Raw genomic sequence first — 11,723 nt, forward strand, 5'->3', positions numbered from 1 at the left:
TTCTTGCCCTGTGCAGGTTTGCTGCGAAGTCCTGTATGTGCGGCACAGGGTAGCGGTCTGGAGTTGTAGCCTCGTTCAGTCTGCGGTAGTCCCCGCATGGTCTCCAAACCCCGGCTGCTTTGGGCACCATGTGCAGGGGGGAGGCCCATGGGCTGTCGGACCTCCGTACAATCCCCAATTACTCCATCCTATTGAACTCCTCCTTCGCCAGGCGGAGCTTTTACGGGGGGAGCCTTCATCCACGGGCATGGAGTGGTGGTCCCTGGGTCGGGATGTGGTGCTGAACCCCGTGTCTGGGCATGGCTGTCGTGAACTGCGGTGCCAGAATTGATGGAAAGTCCGCCAGGATTCTGGTGAATTCATTGTCCGACAGCATGGTGGAGTCCAGGTGTGGGGTTGGCAACTTGACATCACCCAGGGAGAACGTCTGGAAAGTCTTGGCAAGTACTAGTCTTTTCCCTTTCAAGTCGACCAGCAGGCTGTGAGCTCGCAAGAAGTCCACCCCCAGGAGTGGTTGGGCCACCGCGGCCAGTGTGAAGACCCACGTGAACCGGCTGGTGCCGAACTGCAGCTGCACTGTGTGGGTGCCGTAGGTCCTTATCGTGCTGCTGTTTGTGGCCCTCAGGGTGGGTCCTGGTTTCCAGTTGCGGGTGTCATACCTCGTCAGGGGCAAGACGCTGATCTCCACTCTGGTGTCGACCAAGAAGCAGCATCTTGACTGTTTGTCCCAGACATACAAGAGGCTGTCCTGGTGGCCAGCCGCCATAGTCATTAGCGGCAGCTGGCCCTGGCCCTTGCAAGGCAGGCGACAACGGCAGGCTTTTGTGCCCCACCGCTGGTGGCAGAAACACCACTGTTCACTGGACTCCTCACTCCTGCCTCTGTGTTGTGTGCGCCCCCCTGCCGGGCCTGGTCTGGTCCGCTGTTGGGCGCGTGGCCTGGTAATCTGACCGAAGGATGCCACGCTCTCCCTCTTGGCTTTCCACAGCACATCTGCCCGGGCCGCCGCCTTCCGGGGGTCACTGAAATCTGCGTTAGCCGGCAGCAGATGTATGTCCTCGGGCAGTTGCTCTAGGAACGCTTGCTCGAACATGAGGCAGGGCTTGCGTCCGTCAGCCAGAACCAGCATCTCGTTCATCAATACTGACGGCAGTCTGTCTCCCAAACTGTCCAGGTGAAGCAGGCGGGCACCCCGCTCACGCCGTGAGAGGCCAAAGGTCCCAATGAGCAGCGCCTTGAATGCTTCATATTTGCCTTCTTCCAGGGGCGACTGTATGAAATCCGCAACCTGGGCAGCCGTCTCCTGGTCAAGGGTGCTCACCACGTGGTAGTAACGCGTGGAATCAGAAGATATCTGCCGAATCTGGAACTGGGCTTCTGCTTGGTCAAACCACACGCGTGGTCGCAGCGTCCAGAAAGTCGGCAGTTTTAGCCAAACTGCGTGAACAGATGAAGAGTCGGTCATCTTTGGTCCAAATCCTGTTTGGACCGTCGGGGTCACCAATGTAGCAACGTGCTACACACAGCGCTGAAATAACGACACACAGCCGGTAAGTTGTTTCGAGACTAGTTTATTCAAACTTAGTGGCGCTGGCATTTAATCCCTAGCGCCGGCTCTCTCCGGGCGGAAATGACGTCAGAGGTGCATTATCAAAGTCTCCCCCCGTGTGCTGGCTATTTGTGAGCCAGTTTGCCTGTGCAGAAAGTGGGTTGCCACAGTACTAGCTTAAAATGATGGCTTGGACATTCAGGAGTGAAGTCAGAAAGCATCATTTAAAGCAAGGACAAGCAGAAATCTGATCATTCATTTCTTGTGTATGGATAGTCTGTTGGGGAGGTACATCCTGTGTTTCCTGCAGATTTACCTCCAATTCACTACCATTCTTTCTGATACTTTGGATCACTGGTGGCTAATAAGCCATCGGAGTGAAAAGAAAAGAAACTTGTTGCAGTTCCTCCCTTTATCTTTTTTTCTTCATTTTTGGTATGTGGGCATTGCTGGTAAAGCCAGCATTAACCGTAATTTTCATCCATAACTAGTCTTTAGAAGGTGTGATGAAATGTCTTCTTACAGTCCTTTTTTGAAGTTTCCCCCTACAGAACTGATGGGAAGTGTGTTCCAGAATTTAGATCCAGTGAGATAGTATTATATTTCTAAGTCATTAAAGTGTGTGACGTGTAGGGAACCTGTGAAGTTGTTCAGGTGTGGCCTAAGTGCAGAAAGAGAGACACTGAAGTGAGTCGACTGTTCAGATTTTAATACGAACTTTGCCGGATTTTAAGGGAAAGGAAAAAAATGCTAGGCCAACAGGGCCATTAACTAAAACCCTCAAACTGAAAGTTAGATGCCAACACCATACCTGAACGTAATATATGAAGACTAAATGAATACCATTCGTTTCCAGCGTCAGTCGAAACGAAACAAAATACAAGGCCGAAGGTAAGCAGGGAGCGTGAGTTGCTGTACTTTGCTCAAGTCTCGACAACACTACACTGACAGGAAGGGAGTTAAATACCGCCATAAGGGAACAGTAATTAGCAATTGCCAAGCCTGTTGCACCTACAGCAAAGTCCATGGTTGTGACAGAACCATGGTGGTGTTCTCATGCACTCCTACCCTTATCCTTCTTGGTAACAGTTACCCATTGGTGCCCATTAACTCCAGTTCAAGCAGGACTTTCTTGAAGCCACCTTTGGCCAAGCATTGCTCTGACATTAAGGACAGGCATCCTTACCTAACCTGGAATCTTGATGTCATCTCTTTAATTGATATATGGATCAAGGATATAAGTAATTATACTGAAAATGAGCTGGACCTTGATGGCAAAGATGAGAAAATCTGCAGATGCTGGAAATTCAAGCAACACACACAAAATGCTGGTGAAATGCAGCAGGTCAGGCAGCATCTATAGGGAGAAGTGCTGTCGATGTTTCGGGCCAAGACCCTTTGTCAGGACATTGGTGGGTAGATTTTTGGTGAGTATGTGTTCCTTGATAGCACTGTCAACAAAACTTCACATCACTCTGCTGATTAGTGACAGGAAATTGATGGAATTGTAATTAGTTGGATTGGATTTATCCTGCTATTTGGACATTATGTACCCACTATTTCCATAAAATTAAAAAAAGCAATGAGTTGATTTTATAAACTCAAAAAATTGTGCGGATGCTGGAAATCTAGTGCTGGAAGAACTCAGCAGGTCAGGCAGCATCTACAGAAAGGCATAAAGAATTGATGTTTCAGCTGAGACCCTTCATCAGGACTCAAATCAGAAAGTTAATTTTATAACAAGTAAGATAGTGAGATATATTACAGCTTTTCTTTCATCACTGCATTTACTATTATGTGTAATATGAATATGTACACTGCTAGATGTATTACAGTACTTAATGATTAAAACAATAGTTGTCTTATTGTATTGGTCTAATTTTATTAACGATTGTTTTTAATAGGATGAGATCTTGCTTCTTATATGCCTTTTTTGAATGCATTTCTGACAGTGGATTGACGTTAATACCATTGTGGTGAAGAGGCTTCCATTATTTTGAATCAAACGCCTGTAGAAGAAAAGCATAAGTTCAGTCGGAATATTTATTCCTGACTGCTGTTCAGTGAAGATCTCCATGTGTACTTGGATGATTAAACCCAGTTTTGAGCAGAAAAATGTAGGGATAAGAATTCATCTTGCTATTCTCATACTTCCATGAAACATGTCAGGTTTCCTGGAACTGAGGATATTATATATTCTTCGGAGCCATCAAAAACATAATCCATAATCCCTCCCACAAAGATAATCAAGATTATGTTGCTTTGTGTTGGACAAACTTACGTGTTTAACATTAAACTAACAAAGTTCTGAATTTTCACAGGTGAAAAAATTATAGAATTGGAACTAAGTGCCCAACAGAGCTTGAATGTGATTTCACAGCACCAGTTATGACTTAATTTTGACTCTGCTGAGACCTCATCACTCATTAGGATTATATTTAACTGCAAAACCATTTCAAAATGATACAACTTTTTACAAATATACAGTTAAAATATATCTTCCCATCTAAGACTGTATATTTTAAGAGCTAAAAATGAGAGAAGTGTTTTATTCCAAGAATATTTTTAAATATTCCAATAGATATACTAAGGCATTCATGAAACATGCTATTGCACTGTTGGCTTTTGATATTATTCCTCATACATCATGGATGTGTGCTATGTCATTTATAGTACCAAAAGTCTTGTCTCAATAGCAGATTCAATGTACTAAATTGTACTATTTTGTCTAACTTAAAACTAGACGGCTGAAGTTGTCCCAAGCAGCATATTGCTCTGCTGCAATAATATAAATGACACAATGTCTGCAGCTTGATAGTACACAACCTCTGTGTTTTTAATGCCTACCTTTTAAAAATGCATCACTGCAAGAGTACTCAGAATAGTTCTAATCAAGATTGTCCATAGTTCGCAGTCTTATTAACAATGAATATTAATAGATTGGTTTCTTTGGCTGGTAACAGTGAGCTGCATATTAACTATGCAATTTTATCCATTCAATTATATCATGCCTTATCTGTGCTTTGTTAAATATAATATTGAGATTAACATTGTTAATATTAATTACAGTATGTTTAAAGGTTAATCTGAAATCAATTTATTGCCAACTTTCAGATGTAAATTCCTGTTTCAGTATATTTTCATTACTAGCTCATTTTATTCTTGATGGGTTTTATTAGATCCTGGGTCTTCAGATTTTATTTCTCATTCTAAACTGGTGTACTCAATATGCAAAGATATGCAATTATCAATACCAGTTTCTTAATATAGCAATAGACATCAACAGTATTGCATGAATACTTATATGTTAACTCAAATTCAGTTGACAAATGCAATTAAAATATCTTTGTGTCACCTATTAAAGTATCAGTTTGAAAAGATCCTAACACTGCTCTAACTGAACCCAAGTTCACAATACAAAATAGACCACCATTCTCTGTTGTATAATCACAGCACTCACACTGTGAATAGAAAAAAGGTGATTATGCTTAGAAATTGCACTCAGTGCTTTACAATTGAGCTGGGTTATGTTGAGAGCAGAACATTTCATATGCTCAGGAGGACTTTTGTTCCTTCCGGAAGAATGGTTAGTTTGGAGTTAGAAGGTCCTATTTCATCACAAGCATGATTCAAAATCCTGAGATTCTGCACTAGGGGTTTGGAAAACTTACGGAAAAAAAAAGATAGGAGGCAAACACAGTTAAATGTGCTGGTAATCAAAAACTGCTGGTAAGCAAAAACTAAAGTCCAGTATTGTATTTAAGGTGTTGTACTTAAATGCATGCAGCATAAGAAATAAGGTGGGTGATCTTGTCGTACAGCTACAGATTGGCAGGTATGATATTGTGGCCATCACTGAGACGTGGCTAAAGGATGCATGTCTCTGGGAGCTGAATGTCCAAGGACGTACGGTGTATCGGAAGGATAGGCGGGTAGGCAGAGGGGGTGGGGTGGCTTTATTGGTTAGAAATGATAATAAATCATTAGAAAGAGGTGACATAGGATCGGAAGGTGCAGAATCTTTATGGGTTGAGCTAAGAAATCACAGGGGTAAAAGGACCCTGATGGCAGTTATATACAGGCCTCCTAACAGCTGCAGTGATGTGGACTACAAATTACAATAGGAAATAGAAAAGGCTTGACAGAAGGGCAATGTTATGATAATTGTGGGGGATTGTAACATGTGAGTGGATTGGGGAAATCAGGTTAGCATTGGATCTCAAGAGGGAGAATTTGTAGAATGTCTACGAGATGGCTTTTTAGAACAGCTTGTTGTTGAGCCCACTAGGGGATCGGCTGTACTGGATTGGGTATTGTGTAATGAACCGAGGTGATTAGAGAGATTGAGGTGAAGGAACCCTTAGGAGACAGTGATCATAACATGATTGAGTTCACTGTGAAATTTGAGAAAGAGAAGCTGAAATCCAATGTGTCGGTATTTCAGTGGAGTAAAGGAAATTACAGTGACATGAGAGAGGAACTGGCCAAGGTTGACTGGAAAGGGACACTAGCGGGAAGAACAGCAGAGCAGCAGTCGCTGGAGTTTATGTGAGAAGTGAGGAAGGTACAAGACAGATATATTCTGAAAAAGAAGAAATTTTTCAATGGGAAAAGGATGCAACCGTGGCTGACAAGAGAAGTCAAAGCCGAAGTAAAAGCAAAGCAGAGGGCATACAAGGAAGCAAAAATTAGTGGGGAGACAGAGGATTGGGAAGTTTTTAAAAGCTTACAAAAGGAAACTAAGGTCATTAAGAGGGTAAAGATGAACTATGAAAGGAAGCTAGCAAATAATATCAAAGGGGATACTAAAAGCTTTACAAGTATATAAACAGTAAAAGACAGGTGAGAGTAGATATAGGACCAACAGAAAATGATGCTGGAGAAATTGTAATGGGAGATAAGGAGATGGCGGAGGAACTGAATGAGTATTTTGCATCAGTCTTCACTGAGGAAGCCATCAGCAATAAATCAGACATTCAAGGGTGTCAGGGAAGATAAGAGTGTGCAGTCACAATTGTGACAGAGAAAGTACTCAGGAAGATGAATAATCTAAGGGTAGATAAATTTCCAGGACCAGATAGAATGCACCCTCGTGTTCTGAAGGAAGTAGCTGTGGAGATTGCGGAGGTATTAGTAATGATCTTTCAAAAATCGATAGACTCTGGCATGGTTCCGGAGGACTGGAAGATTGCAAATGTCACTCTGCTATTTAAGAAGGGGGCAAGGAAGCAAAAATGAAATTATAGACCTGTTAGCTTGACATCAGTGGTTGGGAAGTTGTTGGAGTCGATTGTCAAGGATGAGGTTACGGAGTACCTGGAGGCACATGTCAAGATAGGCAGAACTCAGCATGATTTCCTTAAAGGAAAATCCTGCCTGACAAACCTATTGCAATTTTTTGAGGAAATTACAGGTAGGCTAGACAAGGGAGATGCAGTGTATGTTGTGTATTTGGATTTTCAGAAGGCCTTTGACAAGGTGCCACACATGAGGCTGCTAAACAAGATAAGAGCCCATGGAATTACGGGAAAGTTACATATGTGGGGGCAGGAAACAGAAAGTGGGAATAAAGGGATCCCATTCTGGTTGGCTGCCGGTTACCAGTGGTACTCTACTGGGGTCTGTGTTGGGGCTGCTTCTTTTTAGGTTGTATATCAACGATATGGATTATAAAATAGATGGCTTTGTGGATAAGTTTGCTGATGATACAAAGATAGGTGGAGGGGCCGGTAGTGCCGAGGAAACAGAAAATCTGCAGAGAGACTTGGGTAGATTGGGAGAATGGGCAAAGAAGTGGCAAATGAAATACAATGTTGGAAAGTGTATGGTCATGCACTTTGCTAGAAGAAATAAATGGGCAGACTATTATTTAAATGGGGAGAGAATTCAAAGTTCTGAGATGCAATGGGACTTGGGAGTCCTCGTGCAGGCAACCCTTAAGGTTAACCTCCAGGTTGAGTCAGTTGGCATTCATTTCTACAGGAATAGAGTATAGGAGCAGGGATGTGATGTTGAGGCTCTATAAGGCACTGGTAAGACCTCACTTGGAGTACTGTGTGCAGTTTTGGGCTCCTTATTTAAGAAAGAATGTGCTAACATTGGAGAGGGTTCAGAGAAAATTCACTAGAATGATTTCGGGAATGAGAGGGTTAACATATGAAGAACATTTGACCGCTCTTGGACTGTATTCCTCGTAGTTTAGAAGAATGAGGGGGACCTCATAAAAACATTTTGAATGTTGAAAGGCATGGACAATGTGGATGTGGCGAGGTTGTTTCCCATGGTGGGGGATTCTAGTACGAGAGGGCATGACTTAAGGATAGAAGGGCGCCCATTCAGAACAGAGATGCGAAGAAATTGTTTTAGCCAGGGGGTGGTGAATCTGTGGAATTTGTTGCCACAGGTGGCAGTGGAGGTCAAGTCATTGGGTGTATTTAAGGCAGAGATTGATAGGTATCTGAGTAGCCAGAGCAGCAAAGGTTAAGGTGCGAAGGCAGTGGAGTTGGACTAAATGGGAGAATGGATCAGCTCATTACAAAATGGTGGAGCAGACTCAATGGGCCGAATGGCTGACTTCTGCTCCTTTGTCTTATGGTCTTAAGGTCTAATCCTAATGTTAACTATTGATAAAAATGTTAGCATCAATTAACAGTAGACGTTTGGAAAGTCATATTCTGATTGAACGGAATCAGCACAACTTCATGAAGGGAAATCAAGTCATACAACTTTATTTGAGATCTTTGAGAAATATCAGTCAGACTAATACAGGGGAACAAGGAAATGCAATGTATTTGCATTTTCAAAAGGCATTTGGCAAGGTACCAAGCAACAGGTTCCTCGGCAATACAGAAACTCATGGCGTTGGAAGTAATAAATCAGCATGGACTGAAGACTGGCTAACCAGCAGGAAGTAACACATAAGGATTGAGATTATTTTCAACCATTTATAACCAATGGGGTGCTGCAAGGATTAGTGTGGATCACTAATCCTTGTTTGTAATATAAATTGTAGTAGGGAATAGTGATTTCTTAATTCTGTATTGCATTAGTGGGGGATCATGTAGCAAAGAGATAAAGAGACACTCTACAGGGTTAAAGAAAGTCTGTTACAGGTCCAACCCAGCCCAAGCTACAAACTGTAAGCCACAATGTATGATAGTAAACTCATGCTTAGTTATCAGCTTAAAAATGATTTGATAAACTGCAGGACAGAGGTAAAAGGTGGAACTACTCACACCTTAATGCAGCATACATAGCACTGAAGCTTGGCACTGCAAAAGGCTTACCTCCCTCTTTGTATACACAGCACACACATGGTAGAGACAGTGAGTGGCAAATAGATAAGAAATAGTATAAGAATAAAGAGAAAGTATGAAGTCTTTCCATTTACAAAATGATTTAAAGAAAGTGAATGTAGTGTTAGCCGGATTTGTAAATGATACAAAAGTAAGTGGGAATGCAGCTGTGAGAAAGATGCAAGCAGCTTACAGGGATATTGATAGGTTACGAGACTGTGCAAAAAAATGGCTAATGGAGTATAGTATGGGAAATATGAAGTTGCTCAATTTGGAAAGAAAAATGATAAAACAAATTACTATTTAAAAGAAGAAAGACTGCAGAAAGCTGAAGTTTGTGGATCTGTATATGAAATAGCAAAAACTACCACATTGGTGCAGCATGCGATTAGAAAGGCGAAAGGATTGCTGGCCTTAAAGGGTTGATGTATGGAAGTAAGAGTGTCTAATTACAAATGCACTACCAGTGAGTCCATGTGAAATATACTGTGAATAGTTTTTGTGCTCTTAGTAAAAAAATAATGCATTATTAATGAAGACAGTTTCACTTGGAGGGAATTCTGAGGAGGAAAGTTTGAACAGCTTGTCTGTATTCATTGAAGTTTAGAAGAACGAAAGGCAATGTTATGGAGATATGTAAGATTCTTAGAGCAGAGATCTGATAAGATCTCGGACCTTAAATGATAACTCTGATTCTCTTTCTACATGTGGCCTGACCTACAGAGTGCTTCTTGAATTTTCTGTTTTTACTTAAGTTTCTTAGAAAGATCGAAAGCATAAATATTTCCCTTGCGGAAGAATCTTAGACCAAAATATACAGTAACAGAATAATGGATCATTTATTTAAGACTCTTAGAAAGTTGTGAATCTTTGGCCGAGATATTTAATCCTTAAATATACTGAAATCTCAGGTAGATTTTATTCTGAAGGCAATCAAGGGCTTTGGGAAAGACCAAATTTGAGGATGAGGGAAAATGGATCCTAATCATATGGAATGGAAGAGCAGACCGAAGGGACTTGCTCTCCTTGTTCTTATTTGTTCTTGTTCTTATACTCTTGTCCTTATCTTTTCTACTGTTATGGTCAGGATTGTGATGCAAGACAACTATGCTAGAGGTGTGGAGGTTACTCTGGCAGTTAAGCAATAGTGAAGTGAATATGTTACCATAGAGTCCAAATTAAGTTGAAGTCAATAGGGATTAAATTTTTTTTTAATTTTCCAATGTTTGGACTAATTTCTGGCTCAAAAGAAGATGACTACGCCTGCCAGAAGCCAAAATTTCTCAGCTCTCAGGCCACCACTGCAGGAATACCTCAGGTCAGAATCTTGACCCCATCAGCGGACACTGCTTTAGCAGCGATATTCATTATAGCATAAAATCGGGAATGGTTCAGCTTAGTTCTATTCACACATTCTCCAAAATTGCAGCCTATACCACTTAGAGCAGATACAAACAAGAAATATTTGCAAATAAAAGTACCAGAAAATGAGTACTTCAGGCAGGAAAATACATAATTTACTGAGCTCCCTTCCTCACCCTTCCCAGCTTTATACCTACTTGGATGAGGATATTAAGTACAGCATAGTAATCTTTGCTGATGCTACAAAGCTGAGTGGCCTTGTGGACCATGAGGAGAATGCCAAGAAGCTTTAGGGAAACATAGACTGGTTAAGTAGAAGATGAACATAGCTGATGGGACAAAATAAGCAAAAATGTATGGTTGTACATTTTACTAGTGAAATAGAGAAGCAGGATTTATTTTTAATGGTGAATTTGAAATATATTAGCATATAGATCTTGATGTCATTGCTCATTGAAATTTAACGTGCAGGTACTGCAAGCAAATGTTATGTGGATTTTATTGCAAGAGGATTTGAGTGCAAGTGTAGTTACGATTACTTGATGAGATCGCATCAGGGTTATTGGGGACAAATGTGGCTTCTCTACCCAAGGAAGGATTGAGCAGACTGTGCCTGAACAGGGTAACTTAGGGATAATGTATCCCTTGGCAAGTTCTCCTAAACCAGCTTTCCAAAATAAGAGATCTATCATCCTGGATTGTGATAAGAAACCTTTCTTCATTTGGAGGAAAGCGAACCTTTGGAATTCTCTACTCAAAAGAGCTATGGAGGCTTAGTGATGAATGTATTCAAGAAAGAATTTGATGTGGTTAGTGCAGGAAAGTAGTGCTATGATTTACTGGCTGTAAAGCTGTCATGGGGGACTGAACGTTGCTTTTATTTCTTATGGTTTCATAAATTTCAAGCCAGAGTGGGATGGAATGCAGATGGGTGAAGTTACAACAATGTTCAGCAGACTGATTTTTTTTCTGAATGTATCTATCTGCATGATAGACACCCCAGACTGGAACATTATGACTGAAATTCTAAGTATACAATGCTAGAGCTGATTTTTTAACTTCAATGGCACTGTTCTATCTCACAACCACTGCAAATAACAGGAAGAGAGACTATAAGAAAATCATTATTTCCGAACTCTCCTCCAAGTTGTAAACAGTTCTGCATAATAGCATAGAGTCATGGAGTAATACATCATGGAAACAGGCCTTGCTACCCAGCTGGTCCTTGCCAACCTTAGCATTCTCCCTGCTAGTCCCACATTCAACTCATAAACCCTCAAACCCCTCCCCTCCATATATCCACCTATCAAAATGCCTCTTAATGTGTTGTAGTTGTATCTATCTTCATCACTTTGTCTAGCAGCTCATTCCAAGTACTCATTACAGTCTGTGTAAAGGAGTTACCCAGGAGGTCTCTTTTACCTCTCTCTCCACTTCTCTTGTATCTGTGCCCTCTAGTTTTAGACTTCCCTGCCATTCACTGTAATATAGTGAATAATATATCACAGTGAATATAC

This window comes from Hypanus sabinus, chromosome 1 (genome assembly GCF_030144855.1).
Source record: "Hypanus sabinus isolate sHypSab1 chromosome 1, sHypSab1.hap1, whole genome shotgun sequence".
Taxonomy (NCBI): Eukaryota; Metazoa; Chordata; class Chondrichthyes; order Myliobatiformes; family Dasyatidae; genus Hypanus; species Hypanus sabinus.